Source organism: Hippopotamus amphibius, chromosome 2 (genome assembly GCF_030028045.1).
Source record: "Hippopotamus amphibius kiboko isolate mHipAmp2 chromosome 2, mHipAmp2.hap2, whole genome shotgun sequence".
NCBI classification, from domain to species: domain Eukaryota; kingdom Metazoa; phylum Chordata; class Mammalia; order Artiodactyla; family Hippopotamidae; genus Hippopotamus; species Hippopotamus amphibius.
In genome coordinates this window covers 143174622-143194134 of record NC_080187.1, presented here as the reverse complement: position 1 = coordinate 143194134, position 19513 = coordinate 143174622, and the positions used below count along the sequence as shown (strand labels likewise).

The 19513-nt window shown below is 48.2% G+C and overlaps 1 pseudogene; it reads left to right on the top strand.

Annotated features, from left to right (window-relative positions):
• The first annotated feature begins 4584 nt into the window (after positions 1–4584).
• Positions 4585–19228, top strand: LOC130844530 (tubulin polyglutamylase TTLL13-like; annotated as a pseudogene).
• The last annotated feature ends 285 nt before the right edge of the window (positions 19229–19513 follow it).

Genomic DNA, 19513 nt, shown 5'->3' with positions numbered 1-19513 from the left:
GTACACCATGGTGCCCGGGTCCCTGCCCTTTTGGGGACTACACTTTTCAGACCTGCAGCCACAAATCCTACAAGGGCGATACCGCATGCCACTTGATCTCTCAGGAGCAATCAGAAATCTGTTCAAGAAAATGACTGTTGTCAACCCCAGTGACAGAAGCAACACAACCCACCTTCTGCATAATCCATGGGTGAACATGGGCCAGGAGGAGCCACTCCGGCCAGCCTGTGAAGAGAACCCAGGCGTGACAGTGGCGATGACTCCGGGCTCACGGTGAGATGAGATGCAGGAGTCAAGAACAGGCAGCGAGAGCTCTGAAGGACCTGAGTGGGGGGCTGCACCATCGCTGTCAGCACTGTGTGGACCTCGTCTTCAACTGAGCTCAGTACCTGTGACCTTGAGTCTTCCCCAAGCCCTGAGGTGTCCGCTCTGATACCCAAGTGGTTCTACCATGCAGAAAAGGTGCTGCTGCACGAAGACCAGGAATTAGGGCAGGAGACAGGCGAGCCTTTCGCTCCCCCACCTCTTCCCCCACCCACCCCAGAGGAGAGGACCACCACCCCCAGTCCAGCCACTCAGTATGGCCTTGGGGCCTCCTTCTCCACCAGCAGCACTGGCAGCATGACTGAAGACCCAGAGGGAAGCAACTGCCCCCCAGGCGTGGCCAGCACTGTCATCACTGTGAGCGCTGGTCTTCAACTGAGCTCAGTAGCTGTGACGCTGAACCTTCTGCAAGCGCTAAGGTGTCCACCCTGATTTCCAGGTGGGCCATTCCTGAATTTCTAGGTGGGACATTCCTGAATATTGCCAGAAGCCCCGAGGGGAATGTGGTCCCTGCAGCCTTTCTTATTTATGAGTGAGAGGTCCATGACAGGATAACAAGGTCCCGTGAAGCAGCCAGTGGGCGCTGTGGTCAGGTCCCTGTGCAGCTGAGTTTCCTGCCTATCATGCAGGAGCCGGGCTCTCCCCTTCCCCCTTGGGGAGGGACTGCGATGCATGTTTTTGTTCTTGTTTTGTTGTGTGTGTGTTTTTTTTTAATGTGGACCATTTGTAAAGTCTTTATAGGGATCTCAGCCCCCCAAACAAGGTATCGATCCCACACCCACCCGTGTTGGAAGGTGAAATCTTCACCCCGGACTGCCAGGGAAGCCCCTTTCTTAATTGTTTGCTGTGTGGGTGTGACCACAGGGACTGGATGGTGATCCTGGATGCTTCTACCATCAAAACACGAGATGTGTCAGCGTCACCTGGTTCCCTGGTTCAGCGAGCTGTTGAACACACGTGTGACTGGAACAGGGTCTTCTTCCCAGAGGCCTGGCTTTGGGTCACGAGCTCTCGGACGCGTCACCTGCACATTCCATTGGCTCCTGTGCGCTGACCTGTCACTTGGTGGCTGCAGAGTCCTTCACCACAGGACACAGAGCACTCGGTGCACGTGCCCGTGCACCCCCTAAGAGCAGAAACTACAGGAGGTGAGTAAGGACCAACGCCAGAGACCTGCCTCCTCAGCCAGGCCTGGGCACTGGGGGGGACCCAGAGTGGGTGCTGGGCGGGTGCTCTGGGCCGGGGTAACCACCCCTTCCCAGCGCCCAGGACCCAGCTGGCCCTCATTCTCCTCAGGCCGCCCAAACAGTGGGGGTCAGGTCCCCCAGACTGTGTCCCATGCAAACTGCCACTGCCATGAGGGTCGGGGAGGGGAGGGTGCAGACAGTGGACAGTCTTGGCCAGGGCTCTGGAGCCCTGAAGGACCCACCCCCAGCCTGTGCCCTGGGCCCCCGGAGGAGATGGCGGGGATCTGCCTCTTACCTCACTCTCCACCTGATGACCACACTCCACCCACCCGTGACTGGAAAAAATGGTCCCCACTAACGGTGGCTCACTGACAGTTGCTCGCTTGGGGGAGGGGCCCACTGCAGTGCCGACCAATGGCTGAGCGGGGCCCTCTGCAGTGCCGACCAATGGCTGAGCGGGACAGGTAGAGTGGCATTAGTGGTCTCCCGGTAACCGTTGCCTGGTAGTGGGGTGAGGGGGTAACAGCTGGCAGCAAGGGCTGTGTGCTGAGGGCTGCACACTGCTGGCTCTAGTACAAAGACACATGAGTGACAGCTCTTACATCCTTGAAGACGGCGCTGTCCCATCTCTGTGATGGTTGTCTCTGCATGGTGATTCTGTTGCTTCTCTGAGTAAAAGAAAATCTGAGAATATGGCTGGGAGTTCTCTGTGCTGCTGCTCATTCCCAGAGAGACATGTGACAGCCCTGAAACAGCCATAATGTCAGGATCAATTTTTCCTTGGGAAGGCCCACCCTGTAGAGTCTGTCCTACCAGTCCTTACTAAACTGCGGTCGTTTTCTTCTTTGCTTCACGGGTGTGTGGTCAGAGTGCTCTGTGTCTTGTGGTGAAGGATTCTGCAGTCGCCAAGTGACAGGGCAGTGCACAAGAGGCAATGGAACTGTAGAAGTGACGCCTCCGAGGGAACGTGCCCCCAAAGACAGGTCTCCGGGAAGAAGACCCTGTTCCAGTCATGCGTGTGTTCAAGGGCTCGCTGAACCTAGGAACCAGGTGACGCTGACACATCTCGTGTTTTGATAGTAGAAGCATCCAGGATCACCATCCAGTCCCTGTGGTCACACCCACACAGCAAACAATTAAGAAAGGGGCTTCCCTGGCAGTCCAGGGGCGAAGATTTCGCCTTCCAACGCGGGTGGGTGTGGGATCGATTCCTTGTTTGGGGAGCTGAGATCCCAATAAAGGCTTTACAAATGGCCCACATTAAAAAACAGTAAAACAAGAAAAACAAGAACAAAAATGTGCATCGGAGTCCCTCCCCCAGGGGGAAGGGGAGAGCCCGGCTCCTGCATGATAGGCAGGAAACTCAGCTGCACAGGGACCTGACCACAGCGCCCACTGGCTGCTTCACGGGACCTTGCTATCCTATTATGGGCCTCTCAGTCATAATTAACACAGGCTGCAGGGACCAACATTCCCCTCGGGGCTTCTGACAATGTTCCGGAATGGCAGTGCAGGAAGGCAGTACACTGTATCTGCACTTGCCCTGCAGTGCAGCAACTGTCGCTGTTGGGACTCAATGTACTAATTCTCTTAGGTCGTTTTTCCATTTAGCTGTTCTGATTCACTCCAAGTCCTACATGACCACCCGCTTCTCTAACTGGAAAATGCCCAGCCCCAATTCTGTGCAGGGAGGATCCAAAAGCGTTTATTAACGATCACGTAAATAAACAGCGACTCTGGCCAGCCCGAGAAGGGAACCCAGGGGTGACAGTGGTGATGACTCTGGGCTCGACGTGGGACCACTAGCAGGACTCAAGAGCAGGCAGCGAGAGCTCTCAACTATGCAAGGTGGGGTCTGCGCCATCCCTGTCAGCACGGTGAGGCCCTGCTCTTCAGCGGAGCTCAGTAGCTGGGACGTTGAGCCTTCTGCAAGCCGTGAGGTGTCCACCCTGATTTCCAGGTGGGCCTACCATGAAGAAAAGGTGGTGCTGCATGAAAACTGGGAGTCAGGACAGATGACCAGCAAGCCTGCCAGTCCCCCACCCAGCCCGGAGGAGAGGACCGCCACCCCCAGCCCAGCCACTTAGTGTGGCCCTGGGGCCTCCTCCTCCACCAGCAGCACTGGCAGCACGACTGAAGCCCCAGAGGGAAGCAAATGCACCCTGGGTGTGGCCAACACTGGACGCTCCTCCCACGCTGGGCAGCCTGAGAGTGTGTCCCCAGCCACTCCCTCTGGCCACAGCCAGAAACAGAAGAAGGGGGTGGCTTCTAGAATCTGGAACTGCATCTTAACACACCTCTGCTGCAGGCTGCCCAGCAGGAAGCGTTCCAGCAGAGTGAAGCCTGTGAATAAACCCCATGGGTGACCGAAGGAGGTCAGGTTGCCGCGCTCTCTGGGGCTGGTCCACTGGAAGATGGGAGTGTTCTCTACGCCCCACAGATGACTGAAGAAGCTCCGGCTGCCACGCTCCATGGGACCTGGTACAGGGAACGGTGAGTGTTCTCTGCATGGAATTCAAATCCAGCACCTCCACGGCCATCAGAAGCATTGCTTCACCCGCCCACCCCACTTTTTTCTTCCAGTGGCTCCTCCTGGCCCATGTTCACCAGTCGATGACTCATGAGGTCCGTTGCATCGCTGCTTTCACTGGAGTGACGGCAGTCTTTTGTAAACAGGTTTCCGATTGGTCTCTTAGGATTTGCTGCCGCAGGCCCAAAACCATCATCCCCCAAAGCGCAGAGAGCTGAGCACCGTGGTGTACCAGCCAACTCCCAGGCTCCACACATCCACTGCAGGGCCACAGTAGCTCTCCCCCGGGAACATTTCTGGGGCAGTGTAAGCGAGGCTGCCACAGAATGTATCAAGCTTTCCTCCCTCCTCACCCGTGTTGCCCAGGCCGAAGTCACTAATGTTCAGATTCATGTGGGCATCCAGGAGGAGGTTCCCTGGCTTCAGTTCCCGGTGTATGATGCCCCTCTGGTGACAGTGCCGCAGGGTGGAGACCAGCTGCCAGAATGGGCCTCGGGCCTCTGCCTCTGTCATGCAGCTGTGGTCCTCCAAATGGTTTCACGTATGCCGCCCACAGAGGTACTCCATGACTAGGAAGAAATAAAATATATTGGATTACAGGTCGGCAATATAAAAAACATAGTTCCAATGTATTGTATAATTGGAAACCAATTATATTGAAATAGTTACTGAAATAATTTTAAATGTGTGATATAGGGACTTCCCTGGTGGTGCAGTGATGAAGGATCTGCCTGCTAATTCAGGAGACATGGGTTCAGACCCTAGTCCAGAAAGATCCCACATGCCACTGAGCAGCTAAGCCCCTGGGCCACAACTAAGAGCCTGCGCTCTAGAGCCCATGAGCCACAACTCCTGAGCCCGAGTGCTGCAACTATGGAAGCCCGCAGCCCTGGACCCCATGCTCCACAACAACAGAAGTCACTGCAGTGAGAAGCCCGTGCACTGAAATGAAGAGTAGCCCCTACTCACTGCAACTGAGCAGCAATGAAGACTCAATGCAGCCAAAAAAATACCCCAAATAAATAGCAAACCTTTGAAAAATAATAAAAAGCATGGACATGTCATATAGTAGTAGAGTTGCTTCTCTTTTAACACACTATAATAGGATGTACTGGTACGATTGATTTTGAAATGGTGGTGAATATAGTTGCGTGTTTTGAGATGCCTGCCGCAATGTTCATGCCATGTGAAAACAGCTATGATTTCTATGGTAACAAAATCACAGGTACTGCTAATACTACTATATGTTGGGACCTACATGTTTATCTGTTAGAGCTTCGTGACAATGAAGAGGTAATCCTTTTCCCATCCAAGTCCATGGTTCCCTTGGGGCTCAGATCAGGAACCGCTGCTGTGCAGTATCCTGGCAGCAGCTTGAACATCTTGAGTAACAGAGCACTCAGTATCTTCAAGGTGTCCACTTCCAGGTTCAGTCTCCTGAAATCAGTATGAACTTTAGGGCCAGATAAATCTAGAATCAACCCCAGATTTATTGGCATATTAGTTACATGACATTACCAATTTAACCCTGTGGATGTTGGTTTCTTCTTTACAAGAATAGCAACAAGGGCTTCCCTGGTGGGCCAGTGCTTAAGATTTTAGCCTTCCACTGCAGGGGGCACAGGTTCTATCCCTGGTCAGGGAAGTTCTGCATGCTGTGTGAACGCTCCTCCCCTTGGGGGGCCTGGAGCTCCAGGTTTGGTCTCCGGCCACTTGAGTCTGATGACAGGTCTGTTCAGCTTCTCAGATGCTCAGTCACCACTTGTAAAATGGAAAATGTCTTGAGCAGAGATGATGATACCAAAGGTGGTGCCAAGTATTGTACTCACCTTTCTGGGTTTCCTTTGTGTCTGGGATATTGGCCCTGCAAATCCTCACTACTGTGGTCATTCTCTGATGCCTTCAAATGTATTAAACAGTATTTTATGCAGCACTTTTACTTATTCTCACTGGGAGGATTCATCTGAAACAAGCCATTCTTCCCTAGCCAGGAGCAAAACTCCCTGGAAGCCTTTTCTGTGCTCACCTCATCCCATCACTGTAACCCTGCCCCCCCACCCCCCCACCACACACACATCTCATGTCTGGAATTTTTCACCAGTTTATAATGCTACGTTTTTTTTTTACTGTTTTATAATTAAATACATTCCTTTGTCAGTCAACCCTTATTTAGATTTACTAATAAGCTTTACTGATTTATTTCACCATTACTGCTTCTTGCATCTCACTACTTTGTTGTGCTTTTATATTAGTTCTTTTTCAGTATATCCTTTAGTAGTTGTTTTTTCCTAGTGAGAGTCTCTGAGTGGTAAAGTGTCTGTCTTTTTGCGTCTAAGAAAAACTTTATCTCACTGATTACTGATTGATAATTTGATCATAAATTGTTTATAAGTTGACAATTGATTATTGATTAGCAATGAATAATTTGGTTGTAGAATTCTAGATGTAAAACCTATTGTCCCTCATCACTTTGAATGCTTTTGTTTTCTTGCATCCATTATTGCCTACCAGAAATCTGATGCCATTCTGACTCTCACTCCTTTATAGAGAATCACTTTTCTCTTTATGATAACTTGCAGAATTTCTCTTTATCCTTGTTGTGTTTTTTACAGTGTCTGTTCAGAACTTGATGAATATTTTTAGACTGAGAACTTCTGTCTTCCTTAAGGTCTAGGAAACTGTCAGCAATTATGTAATCAAGTATAGAGCCTCTTCGTTATTTTTTCTATTCTTTCAAGAAATTTGTTTATTTTATTTTTTATTTATTGGCTGCATCAGGTCTTTGTTGCTGTGCACAGGCTTTCTGTAGTTGTGGAGAGCAGAGGCTACTGTTCATTGCAGTGCACTGGCTTCTGATTGCGGTGGCTTCTCTGCTTGTGGAGCACGGGCTCTAGGCGCACGGGCTTCAATAGTTGTGGCAGATGGGCTTAGTTGCTCTGTGGCATGTGGGATTTTCCCAGTCCAGGGATAAAACCCATGTCACTTGTATTGGCAGGCAGATTCTTAACCACTGTGCCAGCGGGGAAGCCCTCTGTTCTTTCTCTTGAACTCCATGTGATGCTGGCACTTCTGGATCTATCCCCCACAAATTTAACCTTTGTTTTCCCTCTCTTTTTCTCTTTGTGTTGCGTTCTGAGACTTTTCCTCAATTCACTGATTTGTTCAATCAGGATGGAAGAAAAAAAAAGTAGGGAGAGGACAATGCTGCCCAAGTAAAATAACCTGAAAGTAAACTTACCTCCGTCTATAACTGCCTGCTCACATTCAGCACAGCCCCTCCTCTATTTTAATTAGATACTGGAAGGCTCATATGCAAATGCCATGGCTTTGTGTACATTTGAGTTTCTGTAGTTGTGCTTTCAGAGGGATTTTTCAGAAGGGTCTGCTTAAAGATGCTTAAAGATGTTGTTACCATAAATTTGGGTCCCAATTACGTGCCATGGTGTAAGCAAACCCAGATTGTCTCCGTTCCTGTTCTCATGGAAATTAAATTCAAAAGTATCAGAAAGAAAGAAAAGTGAAACAAATAAACAAAAAATGCCCGCCTACATGTTTGTGAACTCATTCCCAGGCATGAAATTACCTGGGAAAATGACTCCAGGGAGATTGTTTGAAGACCTTCTGAGATCCTGTTGATGACATCTAATTGAAATGCTATCACATAATAAAATTCTGGGAAACTTCATGTACCAGAGTTTGTAGTGATCGACATGCTTGTCCACATAGGTGACTTGGGTTCCCCTCATACTGAAAGGTGTGGAAGGCACTAGCTCATTGTATGCAAATATGTGATCACAGTTCTCTCCATCCAGACCAGGTACACTGGGGCCAAGGACAGCATGATCCAGTTCTTTTACCAGCCAATCAGTCATCAGTGGAGACAAACTGACTTCTTTCCCTGCACTGTGACGTGTGGAGGAGGTGAGGCGCAGACTGTTGATGAATATTTAGAGCTCAGAGTTAGAAAGGACGCATTTGCCTGTTTGCAGCTGGCTTTAAAATTAGTGTGGTGAATAGAGATGTGTAACCACACGGCACCTAACTCAGCGGCCTGGAATGCAGTGGTGATAATGAACGTGCACGTGCTTTCTTCTTGAAGACAGGTGACAGCTGGATGTGGAGAACACCCTCTACTTTGAGCAGAGAGCTGGAAACATGTTTGTATATCTCTCATGCACCCCAAGATAAAAGCAGAAAGATAGGGGTCTTTTTAATTCTTACCCATCAGAAAAACAAATCTCTCTTTAATTTATTCCCTAGCTCTCGCATGCAGTTAGATGTTCTCATTTGGGTACCTAAGTTAAAAGAGAAGCTTTCCATTCTGGGAGGGACATTTATAATGGGACTCAGCTTCGTTCAGTTGGTTCAATTCTCGGGAGGAGGATAGATGGTTCTGATATCTGGGTGCGCAAGGAGAGACACGATCAGTCCTGCCGGAACCTTCAGTATAAGCACCTGGCCGTGAGACACCATCAGTGGAAGCACTTGGCTGTGAGACCATCCACCAAAGGTAGCGTTGGCTGTTAGGACAGAAAGAACACTTTGGTTCCTTTTGGGGCGTCCCCCAACATCCCACCAGTTTTTGAACACCGGGAGAATTTCAGTACATTTGTTCATAATGTAGGAAGGCGATCTGCCTCATTTCTTTCCCTTTACAGACATTTCACCAATTATCTTTTATGTCAAATTATTATGCAATACATTATCTTCTCTGCATACCAGTAAATATATATCTTAGCAATTGCTGTATGCTATATTAGATTATAGCAATATATTCACCATATGCATTGTCTTAAAAATTTGTCCCTTGCATAGCATTTTATGTACTCACAGCTTAAAAAATTGAAGGAACACTGTTCCTGATCTCGCTACTGGACTGACCTATATAGATCATAGTATACTGATAACATATACTTTACTTACCCATGAAACTGATGAGAGTGATATTTAAAGAAAAAGTATGTATTCAGTTATTACCTATTTAAAGGATAAATCATTATTTTTATTGTGGATGGCATCACTCTTACAAAAGGGTTTTATATTAGGACATATGCATTCAGTTATATCACATAACAGTATCTCATATGGTTGCTGTGAAAATTAAATGACTTATTATGTATTTGAAGCGCTTACAACAGTTTATGGTACAGAGTAGGTACTTCAAAAGTTGTCATCCCTCCCTCTGTTTGTGCAGATGTGGAACCCATGGATGCGCAGGGTTGACACCATTTTGTACAAGGGACGTGACCATGCACGGAGTGTGGTATCCCTGGGGAGGTCCTGGACCCTGTCCCCTGCAGATACTGAGAAACCACCGTATTATTATTTTCCCCTTGTGGGTTTGCTGCTCTCAGCCCTTCCTCATTGACGGCTTCAAGTTTGACACGCGAATCTACATCCTGATCACATCCTGTGACCCTCTTCGGATCTTCACGTATGAGGAGGGCCTGGCCCGCTTTGCCACCATGCCCTACGTGGAGCCCAGGCACAACCACCTGTAGGAAGCCAGCTGGGGGACTTCCCTGGAGGTCGAGTGGTGAAGACTTTGCCTTCCAATGCAGGGGGTGCGCGTTCCATCCCTGGTCAAGGACCTGAGATCCCACATGCCTCATGGTCAAAAAATCAAAATATAAAAAAGAATCAATTTCTTAACAAATTCAATAAAGACTTTATAAAAAATGGCCCACATCAAAAAAATCTTAACAAACAACATCCTTAAAAAAAAAAAAAACGAGGGCAGCCAGCAACCCTACGGTGCAGGGCAGCACCCTCTTCCACTGCCACGAGTACTGAGGTTCTGTGGAGAAACCGGGTACAGGGGCTTGTCATGCAGCTAGCTTGTCACCCATGAACAAGGAGTGAAACCTGGAGTGCCTGGGCACCTGGCTAGGAGGAGTAGGAGGAGAGCACGTGGTGGGGGCGGGGCGGGGGGTTGACTGCAGAAAAGCCACACCTGCAGGAAGGACACCGCCCCTCCCTGGGAGCCTACAGAACAGTCCTCCCTGAAGAGGGAGAGGAGAGGAGTCACCCTGGGGAGGGGTGGGTCATCAAAAGGCAACGCAGGGCTGGAGGGAAGAACTATGTGGAAGCAGCCAGAGGCCACAGGGCCACTCTCTTCCCAGGATGACGTCTGCATGCACCTGACCAACTATGCTACCCACAAACACAGTGAGCATATGGTCCGGGAGGATGCTGTGGGCAGTGAAAGGTATGCTCTACTCTGCTTTCCCCTCTTTCTCTGCCCTTTAGCCCCACGGTCTCAGCAGCCCATGAAACTGAGCTGGCCCTTGGGAGGTTGAGCTGGCTTAACCTTCACAGACCCCTGTCCTGTGCCTGACTACCAAGTGCAGCCCCAAACCCCACCCTATAATTAAGCCCTGCTCCAAGCTGGTAGCAACCCCTTAAAGAGCAAGGAACCTAGGCATGGAATTAGGGTTAGTGTTAGGGAGCCTCCTGCCTGCAGCCCGGCTCCGCTGGTCTTCCTTTGACCCCTGGGCCTCACAGGAAGCTGTCAACACTCAACGCCTGGCTGCGAGAGCACAGCTACGACCCCCGAGAGCGGAGGGGAGACATCGAGGACATCATCATCAAAACCAGCATCTCGGCACATTCTGTTCTTCGCCACAACTGCCGAACCTGTTTTCCCTAATATCTGAGTGGAGGTACATGTGCCTGATTTGAGATCCTTGGTTTTGACATCTTGCTGGACCACACACTGAAGCCCTGGCTGCTGGAGGTGAGGATCATCTCCCAGGCTTTGCAAAACCAAGGTCTGCCCCTGAACAGGACACCTGGGATAGGAGTGTACTCAGCTGGTGGAACATGGAATGGGGGACGCACAGGCCGTAGGATGGATAGGATGTAGCAGAAGGTGTAATACATCGGCACTTCTGACCTGCTAAGTCCAATCTTGGTGGTCTCTGGCCTCCACCATAGGAACCCAGACCTTGGATCCCAAACATTCCTCGTGTAAGCCTTGCCTGTAAGGACACTATCGCTATAGAGTCAGGCTGTCTGATTTGCTCTCAGCAGCCTGTACACTGGAGGGATCTCTGTGGCAGAGTCCTGTGGCCTTGGAAGTGAGAACATCCAGCTTCTTTGGCTAAAGCCACTGGAGGGGGATGTCTCTCCTAGACCCTCCAGCTGGGCCTGCAAGAATCATGACCTGCTCAGGTGGTCTAGGAAGGGGATGGATAATGCCTTCTCCCGGCACGTAAACCACTCTCCGAGCTTCACCACTGACTCATGCCTTGATCGAGAAGTGAAGGATGCACTTCTCCGTAATACCATGACCCTTGTCAACCTCCGGGGCTGTGACAGAAGAAAGGTGATAGAAGAGGACAAGCGGTGAGTGAAGGAACGGCTTTTCCAGTGCCACCAAGAGCCATGAGAAACCAGGTGCCCCAGGTGTTTGATGTGTGCTTAGTTGTGTAACTTATCTTCGTTTATTATTACTTGCCTGTGAGTAAGAGTCCTTCTCTAGATGGAGAAGGCAGTCTGGGGCTGAGTAGCTATTAAAAACAATTTTTTGCATCGATAATACACCACATATCATAGATAAGTGATGTATTATGTATGCAAATTCAAAAGACACAGTGAATAGTCTCTCTCCTACCCTCCTCCTCCAGCTACTCAGTTTTTTTCCCTGGAACCGATCAGTGTTCCCTGGGTCATGTGTACACGTTCACAAAACTTTAACGCACATATATACATGTATTTATATAAATTGTTTTTCTCCTTTTACCCAGACAATAGCATAACTTTCACACTCTCTGTACCCTACTTACCACTGTATTTTAGAACTATTTCGTATTAGCACATAAGGAACTTTATGGGGTTTGTTCTGGTTTTTTTTTTTCCCTTCTGTTTTTATTTTTTTCCCCCTTTTTTTTTTTGTTTATTGTTTTTTTGGGGGTACACCAAGTTCAATCATCTGTTTTTGTTTTTTTTTTTTTTTGCCCACGGGCTTAGTTGCTCCGCGGCATGTGGGATCTTCTTGGAGCTGGGATCGAACCTGTGACCGCTGCATTGGCAGGCGGATTCTTAACCACTGCACCACCTAGGAAGCCCTAATCATCTGTTTTTATACACATATCCCTGTATTCCCTCCCTTCCTTGACTCCCCCCCCCACCTCGAGTCCCCCCCACCCTCCGGGTCCAAGTCCTCTAAGGCATCTCCCATCCTCGAGTTGAACTCCCTTTGTTATACAACAACTTCCCACTGACTATCTATTTTACAGTTGGTAGTATATATATGTCTGTGCTACTCTCTCGCTTCGTCTCAGCTTCCCCTTCACCCCCCGCCCCCTCCCAAAACTCGAGTTCTCCAGTCCATTCTCTGTATCTGCGTCCTTGTTCTTGTCACTGAGTTCATCAGTACCATTTTTAGATTCCATATATGTGAGTTAGCATACAATATTTGTCTTTCTCTTTCTGACTTACTTCACTCTGTATGACAGACTGTAGTTCTATCCACCTCATTACATATAGCTCCACCTCATCCCTTTTTAGAGCTGAATAATATTCCATTGTGTATATATGCCACATCTTCTGTATCCATTCATTTGTTGATGGGCATTTAGGTTGCTTCCATGTCCTGGCTATTGTAAATAGTGCTGCAATAAACATGATGGTACAAGTTTCTTTTGGGATTATGGTTTTCTTTGGGTATATGCCCAGGAGTGGGATTACTGGATCATATGGTAGTTCTATGTGTAGTTTTTTAAGGAACCTCCAAATTGTTTTCCATAGTGGCTGTACCAACTTACAGTCCCACCAACAGTGCAGGAGAGTTCCCTTTTCTCCACACCCTCTCCAACATTTGTTGTTTCCAGATTTTGTGATGATGGCCATTCTGATCGGTGTGAGGTGATACCTCATTGTGGCTTTGACTTGCATTTCTCTGATGATGAGTGATGTTGAGCATCTTTTCATGTGTTTGTTGGCCATGTGTATGTCTTCTTTGAAGAAATGTCTGTTTAGGTCTTCTGCCCATTTGTGGATTGGGTTATTTGCTTTTTTGGTATGAAGCTGCATGAGCTGCTTGTATATTTTGGAGGTTAATCCTTTGTCCGTTGTTTCATAGGCAATTATTTTTTCCCATTCTGAGGGTTGCCTTTTAGTCTTGTTTGTGGTTTCTTTCGCTGTGCAAAAGCTTTTAAGTTTCATGAGGTCCCATTTGTTTATTCTTGATTTTATTTCCCTGATTCTAGGAGGTGGGTCAAAAAGGATGTTGCTTTGACGTATGTCATAGAGTGTTCTGCCTATGTTTTCCTCTAGGAGTTTTATAGTGTCTGGCCTTACATGTAGGTCTTTCATCCATTTGGAGTTTATTCTTGTGTATGGTGTTAGGAAGTGTTCTAATTTCATTCTTTGACATATTGCTGTCCAGTTTTCCCAGCACCACTTATTGAAGAGGCTGTCCTTTTTCCATTGTATACTCGTGCCTCCTTTGTCAAAGATAAGGTGCCCATATGTGTTTGGGCTTACTTCTGAGTTCTCTATTCTATTCCATTGATCTTCCTTTCTATTTTTGTGCCAGTACCATACTGCCTTGATCACTATGGCCTTGTAGTATAGTTTGAAGTCAGGAAGCCTGATTCCACCAACTCCATTTTTCCTTCTCAAGATTGCTTTGGCTAGTCAGGGTCTTTTGTGTTTCCATACAAATCGTAAGATTTCTTGCTCTAGTTCTGTGAAAAATGCCATTGGTAATTTGATCGGGATTGCATTGAATCTGTAAATTGCTTTGTCATTTTCACAATGTTGATTCTTCCACTCCAGGAACATGGTATGTCCCTCCATCTGTTTGTCATCTTTGATTTCTTTCATCAATGTCTTAAAGTTTTCTGCATACAGATCTTTTGCCTCCTTAGGCAGATTTATTCCTAGGTATTTTATTCTTTTGGTTGCAATGGTGAATGGGAGAGTTTCCTTAATTTCTCTTTCTGCTCTTCCGTTGTTAGTGTATAGGAATGCATTCATTTTGTATCCTGCTACTTTACTAAACTCATCAATGAGTGCTAGCAGTTTTCTGGTAGAGTCTTTAGGGTTTTCTATATATAATATCATGTCATCTGCAAAGAGTGACAATTTTACTTCTTCTTTTCCAATTTGTATTCCTTTTATTTCTTTTTCTTCTCTGATTGCTGTGGCTAACACTTCCAAAACTATGTTGAATAATAATGGTGAGAGTGGACACCCCTGTCTTGTTCCTGTCCTTAGAGGGAATTCTTCCAGTTTTTCCCCATTTAGAATGATGTTGACTTTTGGTTTTTCATATATGGCTTTTATTATGTTGAGGTAATTTCCTTTTATGCCCATTTTCTGGAGAGCTTTTATCATAAATGGATGTTGAACTTTGTCAAAAGCTTTTTCTGCATCTATTGAGATGATCGTATGGTTTTTATCCTTCAATTTGTTGACATGATGTATCACATTGATTGATTTGCGTATATTGAAGAACCCTGCATCCCAGGGATAAACCCCACTTGATCATGGTGTATGATTTTTTTCATGTGCTGTTGCAGTCTGTTAGCTAGTATTTTGTTGAGGATTTTTGCATCTATATTCATCAGTGATATCGGTCTGTAGTTTTCTTTTTGTGTGACATCTTTGCCTGGTTTTGGTATCAGGGTGATGGTAGCCTCGTAGAATGAGTTTGGGAGTGTTCTGCCTTCTGCAATATTTTGGAAGAGTTTGAGAAGGATAGGTGTTAGCTCTTCTCGAAATGTTTGATAGAATTCGCCCGTGAACCCATCTGGCCCTGGGCTTTTGTGTGTTGGGAGATTTTTAATCACTGCCTCAATTTCCGTACTTGTGATTGGTCTGTTCATGGTTTCTATTTCTTCCTGGTTCAGTCTTGGAAGATTGTATTTTTCTAAGAATGTATCCATTTCTTCCAGGTTATCCAATTTATTGGCATATAGTTGCTTGTAGTAGTTGTTCCAATAAAGCTCCTCTAGAAACCATTTCCTGTGAAAGTTTATAATCACAAAACAGTTTAGTCATTCAGTAATAGGGCGTCATCATTTACCCACTGCTTCCATTGTAAGAAGGGTTACAAACATAGTAATGTGTTGCTGATACTAAAGTATAATTTGATAATGACAATAAAAATGAACTTGAGGGGCTTCCTAGGTGGTGCAGTGGTTAAGAATCCACGTGCCAATGCAGGGGACACAGGTTTGAGCCCTGCCCCAGGAAGATACCACATGCCGCGGAGCAACCAAGCCAGTGTGCCACAACTATTGAGCCTGTGCTTTAGAGCCGGTGAGCCACAACTATTGAGTCCATGTGCTGCAACTACTGAAGCCCATGCGCCTAGAGCCCATTCTCCTCAGCAAGAGAGGCCACAGCAATGAGAAGCCCGCGCACCGCAACAAAGAGTAGCTCCCGCGCACCGCAACTAGAGAAAGCCAGTGTGCAGCAATGAAGACCCAACACAGCCAGCCAGCCAATCAGTCAATCAATAAAATAAAAATGAGCTTGAATAGAGTGAGGATTATTCCTGTAATAGCATCACTCTTCACCACTTAGATTGTGATATGCAGGCCAGTGTGTGTGTGAGTTTTGCCATGACATCCTGAGGACCTGGCGCACAGTAGGCACTCAAATGTCTGTGTGAATGAAGGTGAAGTGTGACTGTAAATACCCCAGGTACTCCCACGAGACTGGACTGTGCACATGACCATTAGGAATCATGTCTTTCAATGGGGAAAAAAGGTTGAAAACTACTGGACTTACTAAACAAAAGTACAATCATAGAACCAGTAGGATAATAGGCAGCCATTTAAAAATGTTGTATGGTCCCATTTTCCTCTAAAATAAAGAAGGAAGGAAAGGAAGGAATAAAGAACAAGGTAATGTGTGGCAAAACCAGGGTTCAAACTCAGTAAGGCCTGCCCTAGAGTTCATCCTCATAGCCAATATGCCAGCTTCATGGTAAGATTAGAGGTTTTTATCTTCTTTTTGCTCTTGTAAATTTTCTGTAATTAACTACTGTATAGAGTAGTAGTTAAATACTACTCCGTAATCAGAAACCTAAAAGATTATAACTTGGAGTGCTAGTTTACAAGAGGAAGCCATTGCACTTAGGATGAAAACCATATTTCTGAAAGCCAAGCCTGTTTTCATGGCTACACACAGGTGGGACTGGCCAGGTGGGCAGGTCCTGAAAGGCCATGAAGCTGGCAGGAGGCTCTCAAAGCCTCAGCTAGCCTTCCTCTCCCTACTGAACGTTCTCTCAGTCCTTCCTTGACTCACCCTGAGTTTAGTTTCCACAGGCAAGAACAAAATGAGTCCATCCATGCAGCAATGCTGGTCCAGGACCGCTATGAGGACTCCCACCTGGGGGGACACCGGCACATCTACCCTGGGCCTGACACCGAGAAGTACGCGCCCTTCTTCAAGCACAATGTGTCCCTCTTTCGGGAGACTGCTGCCTCCAAGGCCAGAAAGGAGTGTGCCAGGTACTTAGCCCTACATCTCCTCTGTCCCCCTATGTGGGGGCAAAGCCTGAAGCTGACTTGCTCCTCAACAGGGTGCAGAGGAAGCCAGACACTCCAGGAAAGAGGAAGGGAGTTATAAATTCTATCAGACTCTTTCTTTAAACATTTTTTAATTTAATTTTACTGAAGTATAGTTGAATTACAAAGCTGAGATTCCCTCCCACCTGTTTTGTTTGTTTTTTGGCTGCAGCATGCGGCTTGTGGGACCTTCCCCGACCAGGGATTGACGCCAGGCCTGCGGCAGTGAAAGCACTAAGTCCTAACCCCTGACCACCAGGGAATTCCCTCTATCAGACTCCTAATGATTCTTTTAGTAGGTTTCCCCATCTTCCCATGCCTTCCTCTCCCATCAGTCCCCAAACAGATCAATTTCCTGCTCTTCCCCCATCCCCATTTTCCCGCACCCCCTTTCTCCTGAATACAATTTCTCCGGTATCTGAAGCCGCTGTGTCTTGTCAGGCAGAAACTAGAAGAGATGCGCATAAGCAGCAACAGCAGGAGACCTCAGGCAATAAGAGGCAAAAGGAAACCAAGGACCAGAACCAGGGTGTATCAGCAGGGGAGAAGAGCCAATCCAGGGCCCGGCTCCACGGCCTTTCCACCCACATGGCTTACAGGAACCGGAAGCAGGAGAAAGAGGTGTCAGGGGTTTTGCAGCTCTTGCTTTTCTGCAGGAAAGCGGGTTGGGACTCCTAGAGAAGGGAGTCTGTGCTGTCCCCTCCTTCTCTTGTGTGAGAGATGAGCTCCTCCTCAGTAGATGGAACCTGACCCTTTGGAACAGGAGGTGAGAAAGCGGATAGCAAAGGGAACCTTCCACCACGCTCAGGGAAGGGACGGAGGGAGAGTGGGCAGGCGTCTTGCAGCCATCCTCGTTGATGGCTGGGGACTCATCCTTGGAGATCCTGCGTTCATCGCTCATGTACCTTGTCGCTGCTACCAGTACACCTGGACACTATGCAGCCACAAGCAATTGTGGAAGAGGAGGAGCTGGAGCGGATGATGCCCTGCTATAAAGGGAAAATCTCTTCCAAAGTCTGGGTATCGTAGAGCAGCGCACCTGCATGCTGCACCCCAGCCACCGGGGCCAGAATACACTGCATGAGTATCAGCTGAGGGTCCCCACACAGCCTCTCCCGGAACAAGGGCTGTAGCGGCACGTGGTGGTGGCCACAGCCGAGGAGGCTAACGTGATGGTGTCTGGCAGTGGAGCCTGGGAAAGTCGTGTACACTGGGCCTTGGGAAAGGGTCTGTTGGTTCCTTTGGCATCTGTTCCAAGGCTCCCTTGTTTCTACTCATGACATCCAGCCAAGTGCCGTCTCACAAGAGGTTTGTTCTCTATCTTCCTGCCCTGCAATCACCCCATACTCATGACTGGCAACTAACAAGGCCACCACCCTCAGTGGCTTCTCTCCCTAGCTCTGCCAGTGCCGTGGCTCTCACTGGAGATAAGGAAACGGTCTTGGGCCAACAAAGCAGCTGCCGAATTCACTATTCCCTGAGCTAGTAGCAAACCTGTTGGGTCCTCTGTTTTTGTTGAATCCCAGAGGAGTAACTGGTTAACTAGTGGCCACAGCCTAGAAGCGATTTTCCTTATCCCTTTCTTCCACCACACCATGCAGCCTCACAAGAAATGTGGTAAGGGGCTGCTCTTCTCCCCTAGCCTAGATTTCACCAGGACGGGCTGGGCAGTCAAGAACTGCAATCTCTGAGTCCGGTGCCATTGGTCCTCCCGAGAAGGGCCGCCAAAGAGCAGGGTCCTCATTTGCTGCATCCAGTTCGGCCCCATGAATCGATCCCCAGGATCTCAGGGCCACTGCCAAGCATGTGTGCTGCCCTTCCACGTCATTCCTGGTGCCATCTGCAGCCCAAGCATGTGGCCTGGATGAGAGATCCAGCAGCCATCGGCCCCTGCTCATTGTCAGCGAAGACACCTGGAAGGCGCTATTTTGCCAGCGCCAGCGTCAGGCTCACTAGCCGTAAGAATGCAAAACTAGCTTTGGCCGCTCCGACGTGTGTAAAGTCCCGCTAGCAAATATTACAGCTGGAATGCTCCCCAGATATTATATGGCACTTCCAGCTGCGTGGGAAATGGGGGAGGTAGTGGACCCATTTATTTACCTCCTTCTATGCACGAGACCCTGGTGATAGACATGGCAGAAATGCAGTCCCAGCATTCAACAGACGTGACAGGGATATGGACACGTAAACACACCAGTTACAACACAGTGTGGTAAAGACGCTGGAGGGAAGCACGGGATGCCATTCCTCTGTGCTGGTAACTGGGCAACCGTTGGGAAAGGTGAGCAAATCTCCTCTGTGAATGCAAACTCAGGGGGACCCATGTTTCCACTGCAGAAGGCCAAGCCAGCAGAAGGCTAGGAGCCATAGACCGAGCCCTGGCAGGACCAGTGCCCCCCTCTTTAACCCCAAGCCAGGGCTCTCTTCTGCAACGGGAAAGAGTGGTAAGTGGCTCGTGGACTGAATGCACCTCGCCCTCCATGCTAGACCCTGAACACATGATACGGAGCAGGGCCCCGTGGGGCTCCTGGGCACAAAGCCTTTCTGTGTCCCCTATTTCTTTGATTATAGGAAAACAGCCTTCATTCAGCCTCCATGGCCTTCCCTGAGTTCCAGTGGGCAGATTCAAGCAGCGGTTAATTAGTGAAGGGAGGGGTTGCAGGAGACCTGGGAGAAGCAGTCAAGAGCAGCCTTGGGGCAGGTCCTGTTTCCCCAGCAACAGTACACACAATATCTTTGAGCTATTTTGCAGAAGTCAAAACTCCCTCCGGGTGTGAGACGTTAATGATTAATGAGGGTATGCTGCCCACAAGCATGTAGACCCCAGACCAGTGGGACCTGAAGGCTGATGATGCTGACTTCTACTTAACTCACCACCAGCCCATCAGAAGAATGCAGGACTGTCATTGCCTTGATCCTTTTTGTGTACCCCTGACCAGGAGCCC